Here is an 11,723-nt window from a genome sequence, read left to right on the forward strand (position 1 = left end):
TTTATGCCCATTGTAGCATTCTTAACAACCATGTCACTCATTTCACAACTGCTTCTCTTCACCATGGTGACAAGATAGGGCAAAAACGTAAAATGTGAGGACAGTCGTAAGTTCGAGGACTGGTCAAAAGTGTGAGGAGCAGTCAGAAATAACTTTTTCAGCCCTCTGAGTAGTCCATATGCATAAAAGGATACAGCAATAGAGAGGGATGAAGGAAGGGAAGGGAAATTAGAGTAGGAGGGAGGGTAAGAGGGGGAGGAAGAGAGGAGGAGAAGGAGAAAGGAAGAGGAAGTAGGGAGGAGAAGAAGAGGGGGAGGAAGAGAAAGTAAGAAGGAAAGAAAAGAGAGAGGTGGTAGGTTTGAGGAGAAAGATTGCTGTACAATAAAAAAGATGAAAGGGAAGAAAGCCAACCCCAAACAAATATAAAGATATTAAGATAAAGAATGAATTGTTAAACTTTAAAAAATAAAAGAGAACAAATATGAATAAATAACAATAATTAGAAACACACATACAAACATACAATGTATTTTCTTTGAACAGAGTATTTGGCCGGTTCACAAATTTAAACAGTGTTTAGTCATTTCAATTAAATTTACAATTTCTATATTTCCTTTTTGCCATATTTATTCCTCATCTATTTTTGTAAAAAACCAATATTACCCTTTATCCTCATCTCTAATCTTAATCAAATTCAATTTTTCCCTTCTATTCTATATTATACCCCTTCCCATTGTCATCTATTTTTATATCCATCCTCACATTGTTTAATTATGTAATATTAGTTGTTTAATATAAATTCAACATTTTAATATAAATCAATTAGTTATATAACTACCTTTTTTGTATATTAATCAATATGAACATGAATATTCCAATTATTTCCATGCAATCCAATTTCTTACAAATCAATTAATTATATTTACCAATAATAATAAACCAAATAATTTCCCCCATATATTCCTCCAAACCACAACTTAACCATTTCTGCTTTCAGAAATATACAATTAATAGTATCTCAATTATTACAATTCCCTAGTTAAATAGAGCTTTTTTTCTTTTGTGTTTTAAAATCCTGAACTCTCCTTTTTTTCCCTAAATTTCCCATTGTTTGCACCTACCTTTTTTGGTGAGGAAAAAGAAAAGAATTCTGCCTGCCTAATTTTCCAACCTTGCAGCAACAGCAAAGCAGTTTCAGTTTCGTGTTTCAGCATAAAAAAAAAATTGCTCCAGGACTCTTTGCAAAGAAGCAGCAGAGCCCTGAGCAAAACAGCTGAGACAAATCAGCTGAGAGACGGGAAGCCAACAGAATCAAGGGGCTAATTAGCCTATGCTGAAGCTCCGTGGGCCAATAAAATTACAAAAAAACACCGAACCATTTGTTAAATTGCTGGCTCGCCCACCCCTCGCCCACCACTATTTATTGGCAATAAATAGTGGTGCAGAGGGGCGGTGGAAGCCAGCAATTTAACAAACAGTTCGGCTGCACCACTGGCTATAGGGCAGCCCTTTGAAGCCCCGTGGCAAGAATTTGAAGTTTTTTTTCCTCTAGCCATCAGCTGGGACTCCAGAGGCAGCAATAGATTGGGAGTGGGCAGGGTAAGCGAACGGCCGGCAATCCAACAGAGCAGAGAGTGAGGGTGAGTGAAGGCGTGGAAGCTGCTTTCTCCATCCTGCTCTCTTGCGTCCGGAGCCGGTGGGGAACCACGTGGCAGCCCACGTGGATCCCAGGCAGTGGAACTCAGGCTAGGGAAGGGGTGGGCAATTGTGGCTCTTTTACAACCTGTGGCCTTCAACTCCCAGAATTCCTGAGACAGCCAAGCTGTCTCAGGAATTCTGGAAGTTGAAGTCCATAGGTTGTAAAAGAGCCACAATTGCCTACCCCTGGCTATGGTAGGCTGGCGCCGCGCGGGTGGGAGGAGGGGCGGGCGAGCCAGCAATTTAACAAACGGTTCGGTGTGCTGCGGGGTCAATAAATTACAAAAAAACACCGAACCATTTGTTAAATTGCTGGCTCACTCGGCCCATTTATTGGGAATAAATAGTAGTGCGGAGGGGTGGGGCAAGGGGCGGGGCGAGCCAGCAATTTAACAAAGGGTTCGGCTGAACCCCCTAGAACCCCCCCAGAATCCCACCACTGATTATCACCTCATAATGAAGCTCATAATGCTCATATGGTAAATATCAGAAGGTATTTGTAAAATATGACAATCCAAACTGGAAAGAATTCATACTTTTCTCATCTGCCTAATGTTTAGGGAAATAGGTTCAGTAAATGAAAATTATTTAATTCACATTTTCTGTACCAATATGCAAATAAAACTGTTATTTGTACTTCTTTGACTAGTGCAATGTAATTTTACGGTCAAAATTTATGTGATTATTAGTAAAAAGAGCAAACAACTATAATGAGAAAAATGGCAAAATTGCATATGTTAAGCCAAATTACATAGAAGAAATGTATATGTTTGTAACAATAAAAAAAAATATGAAATTTAATGGAGATTACCTCAAATGAACACACGTTAGGAGAAATGAGAAAGCATAATTCACAATTTAACCCATTTTCTCTTAATGGTCCTCAAGATTGTGTCCATCAATTATTTCTTGATTATGATACTTCTGTTATTTTCTTTTTCCAATATATATTGTAAACATTCTTTATTTCCACTTTCCTCCTTATCAAATTCAGTTGTCAACTAAGCCCAGAAGTGCTACTGTCAGCTGGTGCTTCAATTAACACCTTATTAACTTCCAGCCGTTCTACCAGGAGTCCTGGGCTTTCCCTTTTCTTTTCTAATTCAAAATTATAAATCACATCATACTTTTAAAAGGAACCTTTCTGAGAACACCCCAGTTGGGCAAACTGTACCCAGCTATTGTTCAAACCAGTACATCTGCTTTCTCGCTTTGTAAAGGAAGCACGTGAAATATTCCAATTAACTCTTTCAAAGCAAGTTTCCATTTCGAAAAATATTACATAAAATAAGACAAAACCACCTTCATAATATCACCCAGGAAATTCTGAATGGAAGAATGATCTACATTTAAAATAACAGGGATGCTTATGTTTTGTTTCATTTCTAGAATCAACAGCCAAACTCAGTTTTTCTCTTTGTTTCTTTATGTGACTAGATCTTTAGGTATGAAGAAGCTCCTGTATATCAGTAGGTTAGTCCTGTTTGTGACTCACCAAAATTAACAGTATAGCAGTAACCCATCTCCTTCCTGTATGACGATTTATATTGATATTGTTTCCTGATCATTTATTTGTACCCTATGTCTATCATTAAGTGTAGTACCTTATGATTCTTGATGAACGTATCTTTTATTTTATGTACATTGAGAGCGTATGCACCAAGACAAATTCCTTGTGTGTCCAATCACACTTGGTCAATAAAGAATTCTCTTCTCTCCTCTCCTCTCCTCTCCTCTCCTCTCCTCTCCTCTCCTCTTCTATTAATTCTATTAATTCTATTAATTCTATTAATTTAAATCATAAATAAATCCACATTTACAGCGAACAGTTTTCAAGTAAAACAATTATAAACAATTAACAATACAATATTTTCTTCCCACAAAGCACTCCCGATTTCTGTTTCCTTTCCTTTTTTAATATATAAAGCTGAAATTGCTACAGATGTTACTTTTGCAGGACTTACCTACAATAACACAAAGGCTTATTAAAGGGGCTTGAATTATACTTGCCGCTGCATGAATCTTTTGCTCACAGGCTCTTGGGATATTCTAAGTATTGACCCAGTCTTCTCACGTGATGTAGCAATATTTCATGAGAAGCCCTGAAAAAGTGGGTATTACATTTATCTAGAAAGAAAGGGAAATGGGATCAATGTAATAAATCCCATTTAAAAGACTTGCTTCTTTAGCCAGTATTTTCACCCTATTTACAGGGACAGCTGCAAAGCCAGAATTAGTCCACTCGGCCTAGACCAAAAACTCCATATTCACGGGTCTCAAACTCACAGCATTACATTGCCGTCACGTAAAGTATTGTGATGGTTTTCCCTTTCACGAAGCTGGGATGGGCATGGCCTGCACGTGAAGCATTTGGCCCACGGGCTACCAGTTTGATACCCATTAGGGTCTGAGCTGCAGACTTCTTTCCTCAATTAGCAGATTCTTGCCTTCTTCTTCTCTGCCTCTCTTCTTTACAAGTCTTCTGAAGGAATGGAGATGCTTGGTGTTCCTGCAGATTTCCTTGGCAGCATGCAAATCTCATTAAAACATTAAAGGAGCTTTGAATGATCCAATTTGGATTTCTGAATCAAATAGTCACATTGGGTCAATCCAATTCAGAAAGATGATTTGGGTCAGAAACGAAGGCTTCTGTACATGCAAAAAAAAAATATTAAATCATAGAATTGGTTCAGAAAACTGATTCAATTTAACCATTCAATTTAAATCTGATTTAGAAAGTCAATACGATTCAAACATTCAATCAAATCAACTTTGAATTTAATCATCACATCACCCTCATGTGTAGCCCTCTCAAAAAAAACATCTTAATCAGATTCCCCTCAATCCTAGTAGTGCTATTAAAGATGGAGAATTATAATCAAGACAACTGCAGAAGAAGCAATGCTCTGAAAGCCAGAAGTTTAACCAAACAAATATTTGATCTTGCCTAGGAAATCCCTCAGTATGAATCTCATACGAGAACCCTGAACCAGTTACCAATTCTTGTAAGCAAACCGACAGGATTGTTTTGAGGTTGAAATTTAGAACAAGTATTTAAAGAAAATAATACAATTATAGTAAACAAATAAGTATAGATAAAGGAGAAGTTATGAAAAAAGAATAGGAGAAGGAAAACATGGCAATTTTCGTTGGACTTTGGGGTTTGTTTCTGCTTTTTTAGTGCTAATAAATAAGATGGTATTTAAATAAAGACACCAGATTTGATTAAGTAAATATGAAGATACCCTATTTTTCAGAGTATAAGATGCACTGGATAACTACTGGCAAAAGAAAGCAAAGAAAGCATCAATACTAATAGGCACCTTGGTTGCAATTGCAAAAGATCTGGAACACTACTTGAACACCACTGGCATTGACAAAATCACTATCAGTCAATTGTGAGAGATAGCTTGCTTGGTACAGCGTACTTCCTGTAACAATACCTTTATCACTATCAAACAATAATTTTATCTCTCCCAGGTCCTTGGCAAGGACTCAATAGGTGGATAAAAAAACCAAATCCAGCCTAAACATTGAGTTGACTGTGCAACCAACCCTAATAATAATATAGGCATTTAAAAAGAGGACAGTTGCTCTTCGCTGAAAAATGTACAACAGTAGCGAATCCCCTCAGGAAAAGCTCTGACACCAAGGACTTTTACCTCACTGACAGCCCATCGCAGTTTGCATGCTTCTCTTAGGAATTGAAATGGCAAAAGTTCAGGCTGTTAAAGGAGAGATTGATGGGTGCTGTCAGGCTCTACCTGTCAACGTGTTGTAATGGCAGGAATGAGCTACCATCCCTTGGGACTTATCCCTTCACAACACAAGCACCTGTCCCTTTCAATGAGGACATAATGTCCTGTTGCCACTCCCTACAGCTTCCTCCATTAAGAAACAGCCTGCTTTAAAGGCCCCACACTCAGAGCTCAAAGTAAGACATTAGTCAGGCTTATTTCTGACAAAGCCCCATCTTCTGTAATACTACTGCTTCCAGAAGCTGATGGCCAGCAGATGAACAATGGACCTACCTTGCAAGGATGCCAAAAACCATTAACCTCTGTCTGCTTCAAGAAACCATAAAATGAGTGTTGAAATTGTACTTCAACAGTGTAATCCAGATGGACACAAGCCATAGTGTTGTGGTCTGTTGGCCGCTGGCCTCTCCAGCAGCAGAATCAGAGGAGGAGGAGGCTTAGGAGTCAGGGTCAGCTTCAAGGCAACCTGAGAGCTCCGAGTGGGAAGAGGGAATAGAGCTGGCAGAGAGACACAGACAGAGGCTGAGCCTGGGCCATCTGTCAGCCCTCAGATGAAGAGTCAACAGCCCCCAGGTCTGGATGTGGTTGATGAAGAAGAGGAGGAATAGCTGGGTCCAGTGCCTGACACGCGGCTGTGCAGAAGGCAGAAGAGAGGAGAACAGTGGAAAGCCGTGAGCTGATCCTGGGGAAGCAAGAGCTACTGCTCCTAGCGAGACCCCACCCTAGCTCTGGGGATAAAAGGCAGAGGGGTGGAGATGAATAGGTGTAGCAGACAACTATTCAACTTCTGGCCAGCCGGACTTGTCAGCCTGAGAGAGAAACTTTTTGCTGAAGCTGCTGGCACTCCTAATAAAGGAATCTTTTGAGTTCACTTCAAAAGGGTTTGTCATGTTTATGTGCCTACTTCCTAAAGAAGCTCTCAACCACCATAGCAGAACCACTTAGCATAATCTACGAAATATCTTTCAGAACCAGCTCCTTACCTAACTTATGGTCACTAGCTACGGTCAACCCTATCTTCAAAAAGGGTGACCCCAGCCTAGGTGATAATTACAGACCAATCTCATTATCTTGTGTCACCTGCAAAGTCATGGAATCAATCATAAACCAATCCATTACCCTCTACTTATAGACTAACAACCTACTCTCTAACAAGCAATTTGGCTTTAGAAAAAAATTGTCCTGCAATCTGCAACTATTGCACTGCAAAAACATATGGACTTCAAAACTCGACCAGGGTAAATCAATAGATGCAATTTATTCAGACTTATGTAAAGCCTTCGATTCAGTGGTACAGAACAAGCTACTTCTAAAAGTAAAATCTTATGGCATTTCCGGATTCCTGCATAAATGGATAGCTGCGTTCCTATCAAACAGGCAGCAAGTAGTCAAAATAGGGAACATCTAACACTGCACCTGTTAACAGCAGTGTCTTCCAAGGCAGCGTTTTAGGACCCACACTCTTTATACTTTATATAAATGACCTTTGCAATCATATTATAAGCAACTCCATTCTCTTTGCGGATGATGTAAAACTATACAACACCACTGACAATGCTGCTACTGTACAAAAAGACCTTGACTATGTGTCAGAATGGTCAAACAACTGGCAACTCCAAATCTCAGCCAACAAATGCTCTGTCTTACACATTGACAAAAAAAAATTAGAATATAAAATACAAGCTGGACGGATACAACCTAACAGATGACCCTCAGTCTATCAAAGACCTTGGAGTACTCATCTCAAATGATCTAAGTGCCAGAGCTCACTGTAACAGCATTGCTCAAAAAGTATTAAGAGTTGGTAACCTAATCTTGCATAGCTTCTTCTCTGGTAATATTGAACTGCAAACTAGGGCATACAAAACTTTTGCCAGAAGAGTCCTCCACTCCTCTGCTTGCAACAAAATACCTTATGCCATCAGACTCGAAGTTTTGGGCTTAGACAATTTAGAACTTCGCTGTCTTCGGTCTGACCTAAGCATAGTACATGAAATCATCTGCTACAATGTCCTACCAGCCAATAAATACTTCAGCTTCTACCAAAGCAATACAAGAGCACACAATAGATACAAATTCATGGTAAAACGATCTAAACTAGACTGCAGAAAATACGACTTCAGTAACAGAGTTGTCAATGCCTGAAATGCACTACCTGACTCTATGGTTTGTTCCCCAAATCCTTTAAACCTTATAGACTGTCTACTGTAGACCTCACCCCATTCCTAAGAGGTTTGTAAGGGGTGTGCATAGGCGCACCAGTGTGCCTACCATCCCTGTCCTAATGTTTTCTTTTATTTGTATCCTTTTAATGTATTTATAATTATGTTTACACTTGTATCAGTCATAAAATACATGGTTGACGAAATAAAATAAATAAATAAATAAATAAAATAAAAATATTTGGGGAGCTGGGTCAGAACACATAGTCTCCCCATTACTGATGCAAGATATATTTTTAATTAAATTACATAAATTTTCCAAATTTGTCATTACAGTATTTTTTGGACTATAAAACACACTTTTTTGTCTCCCAAAAGGGGGCGAAAATGTCTGTGCATCTTATAGACTGAATATTGCCGAAGTTTGGCCCACCAGTCAGCCATTTTTTGGCCTCCGCACACCCTTTTTTGGCCTTTTTCAGGTATTCCTTTTTTTTTTTTTTTGGCCCATTTTCGAGGCTTTTTTTGCCTGTTTTTGAGGCTTTGGGGGCCTGGTTTTTTTTTTTGTTTGTTTGTTTGTTTTGTTTTGGCTGTTTTCAGTCCGTTTTGGGGTCTTTTTTCAGCCTGTTTTTGAGGCTTTTTTTCAGGCCGTTAAAAAAAAAAAGCTGAAAAAACCCTCGGAAACAGGCTGAAAAAAGACTGGAAAAGGGTAGAAAAAAGGGCAGAAAAAAGGTAGGCCAAATACCTTTTTTGGTTCTTTTCCTCTTCTAAATTTAAGTGTGTCTTATAGTCAGGTGCGTCTTTATAGTCTGAAAAATATGGGTATATACAAATAAACTAGTTCCTGAATGTAATGCAAGTGGGTGTCAGTTGTCCTTTCTTTTGATGATACATAAATGGTCAGCCACATTGGGAATAGATTCAAGATAAAGTGAAAGATTTTCCCTGCTTCATTTATAGAACTTCACAGCACAAGATATGGTAATGGCTGCTAGTCTTATATCTCTTATGAAAAGGATTAGATAAATTCATGGAAGATAAATCTGACAAAGCCTATTATACATATGATAGATCTAGAATCATTCAGATTCAGAAGCAATGTATTAGTTTTGGGATTTTATATTCCTGTCCTTGCAGATTTATTGAATTTACTGAATGTTTCGCTAATGGAAACAGGATGCTGAAATTAGTTAAACCTATGACTAGGAGTTTCAGCTGCTTTTTAAAAGGAAGAGCAATGCACTCAAGAAAGAAATTGTACACAGAAATGTTAATTCACCGATAAAATGAATAGGAAGACAAATCAGATAGGGATTGAAAAGATGCTCCAGTGTTCCAGCTATAAACTGCTAATGTCAAGGGGCAAAAACAGTCTCATGTTATAATTGTATTAAATAGTACTGCACTGAGATCACCCTTCAACTTTCTCTGTGAAAGGTACTTCTAGGGTTGCCAGGTCTGCTTCCAAAAATAGCGGACAAGCGGGGTGGTGGTGGTGGTGGTTAAGTAGTAAAAAAATATAAAAAATTACAATTAAATTATATATTTTCTTAATCTCATCATTAATTTTTTTTGGAGAATCGAGTTCAATGGATATTCGATCTTTGTCTCATTCTAACTTATGAAAAAAAAAGACAAAACACGATTCTCCTATCCTTATTCTCTTAGACTGTACAGCTTTAGATTACGTACCATTTCATCATAAAGCTTTTGAATAAAAAAAAATGTCCACTGTTTTGTGAAAAAAAATAGTGAACATAATGTGAAAAAAGCAGACTGTCCGCTCAAATAGTGGACACCTGGCAAGCCTAGATCATACTTCTCAGAACTTCAGAAATTCTTTTGCTGTTATTAAATTGGATAGCTGATATGAAAAAGTCCAAGGGAATAAATTGCTTCATATCTTTCTCTGGATTTTAAATGAAAAGTGAGAAGCTGGGATGACTGAAGGCCCAAATGACATAATTTGCATTATAGCAGTACAATCACAGATAGCCCTTGGCCTTCGCATTGTTAAAGTAAAGTCAGCCTATCCATGAAAATTTTATTGAAATTTTCTTGTCAACATTTGTCTTTGCAAAAGTTTTGTCCCCATCAAACTGTATTAAAAGGATTGGAATAATGCAAAGGAATGTTCAGGGCCATATTCTTGTCATATGCTCACCTGTACCTAATCACAGCATGAACATACTCTAGTAATTATTTTCTGCCATGATATTCTGCTAAATTCCTCTCCATCCTATGAGTCAGAAAACGTAACCCACCTTTTCCTATACCAGCGTTAAGAGAGCTCACCACAGACCATAATCTGAGTTTCCAACGGCAGCCTTAAGGCATATAAAATCTGTTCAGCTTTGTCACCTCCTAGTTTGGAAATATAGGTGTCTGGCAGTAATATAGCAGTGACAATAAAAGCAAGATAGGGCACAGGAATAGGGACAACACATCTCCTGCAAGTGTAGTTTTCTGTTAACCAAGAAAGGGCAATAGAATTCATTTCAAGAGTGGGGAAAGGCCATATCATTAGATTCTTCACAATTTGGCATTCTTGAGGTTGGAAGTAGCTCAGATTAAGTGTAAACTTGAAAATGTTAAAACCAGTGTTCCCTTCTTGTTATCATGCAGATATGGGTAAGCAGATAGGATATTTAATTCTTCTTGCTCCTAAACCCAGAGTTATGATTATGACTGCCTGACTGCCTCTTCCTAAAGTCAACTCCTCTGGACATCTGGAGTGTCTTATTCCATATAAAAAGAATTAGGTTTTGAAAGATACAAATAAGGCCTGCATAGCAAGAATTCCATAGATCTCTAAAGTTAATTAAAGGCTAATTTTCCAGCGAGGTGACAACAATGGTAGGGGACTTGTGATCAGCATGGTGGCTGATACCATCAGCCAGTGAGAAGGCCTGTGCTATTATTCAACATTCTTCCTACATTAATTACCTTCACAGCTGTATTGCTTAGAAGTGGGACAGCAGTGTGGATGGTAGTTAAAGAAGAAAAATATACATTATTAGCAGTCGCTTTGTGATAGTTATTGTTTCTGGGACCTTGTTGTCAAACCCTGAATGTTTGCATTCCTGTAGTGTTGCTTTAGGAAAAAAAGCTATCCAGAGAAAACTATCCTCACCTAGGCTTCCTCGGGGACTTAAATGGATTCCTCAGTAGTCCTAAAACGACTGTTTCAGATAATTTCCCCCTGGGGTGAGAAACCTTCTCCTGCAGTATTCCCTGCTCCTGCACCCCCAAACCCCAACTCAAAGTTGAAAGTTTACTTCTTCCATTTCATTTCCTGGAAAGCTTATTCCATCGTATTCTTGTGCTCTTTTCCTTCAGATGTGTGTTTCCCGAAATGCTGAAAGAGATTCAAAAATCCCTTACTGCTTTGAAAATGATGGTGAGACCTCCCGCCCAGTGGTGGGTTGCTACCAGTTCACCCCGGTTCAGGCGAACTGATAGCAGCGGTGGCGGGAGGCTCCATCCACCCACCCAGACGTCATCAAATACGCTCTGCACATGTGCAGAAGCCTCTGCGTATGCACAGAAGTGGTGCACGCATGAGTAAGGTGACCAGACGTCCCGCTTTTGGCGGGACAGTCCCACTTTTGCGCAATTTGTCCCGCGTCCCGCGGCGTTTTAAAAAAGTCCCAATTTTTCATTCTGCCTCCTGAGTCCCGGCTGCCTCCTGAGTCCCCGCTGATGGCTAGAGGGAAAAAACCTGTTTAAACTCTTGCCGCGGGGCTTCAAAGGGCCGCCCTACGTTGATTAGCTCGGCTTCCCCCTCTCAGCTGATTTGCGCAGGGCTCTGCTCTTGCTCAATTGCTCAGCAGTTTTTTTTTTCTCTTTGTGCAAACCAAGCTCAAAACGAAACTGAAAGTAAAACAGGCTGTTGGCTTTGCTGTTTGCTTGCAACGTTAGAAAATTAGGCAGCAGATTTATTTTCCTTTTCCTCACCAAAAAAGGTAGGTGCAAACAATGGGAAATTATTTAGGGCAAAAGAGGAGAGTTCAAGATTTTAAAACACAAAAGAAAAAAAAGCTCTTTTTAACTAGGGAATTGTAATAATTGAGATACTATTAATTGTATACTGTGTTGAAAGCAG

The sequence above is a fragment of the Pantherophis guttatus genome, chromosome 3 (assembly GCF_059756535.1).
Source record: "Pantherophis guttatus breed Tessera chromosome 3, ASM5975653v1, whole genome shotgun sequence".
NCBI classification, from domain to species: domain Eukaryota; kingdom Metazoa; phylum Chordata; class Lepidosauria; order Squamata; family Colubridae; genus Pantherophis; species Pantherophis guttatus.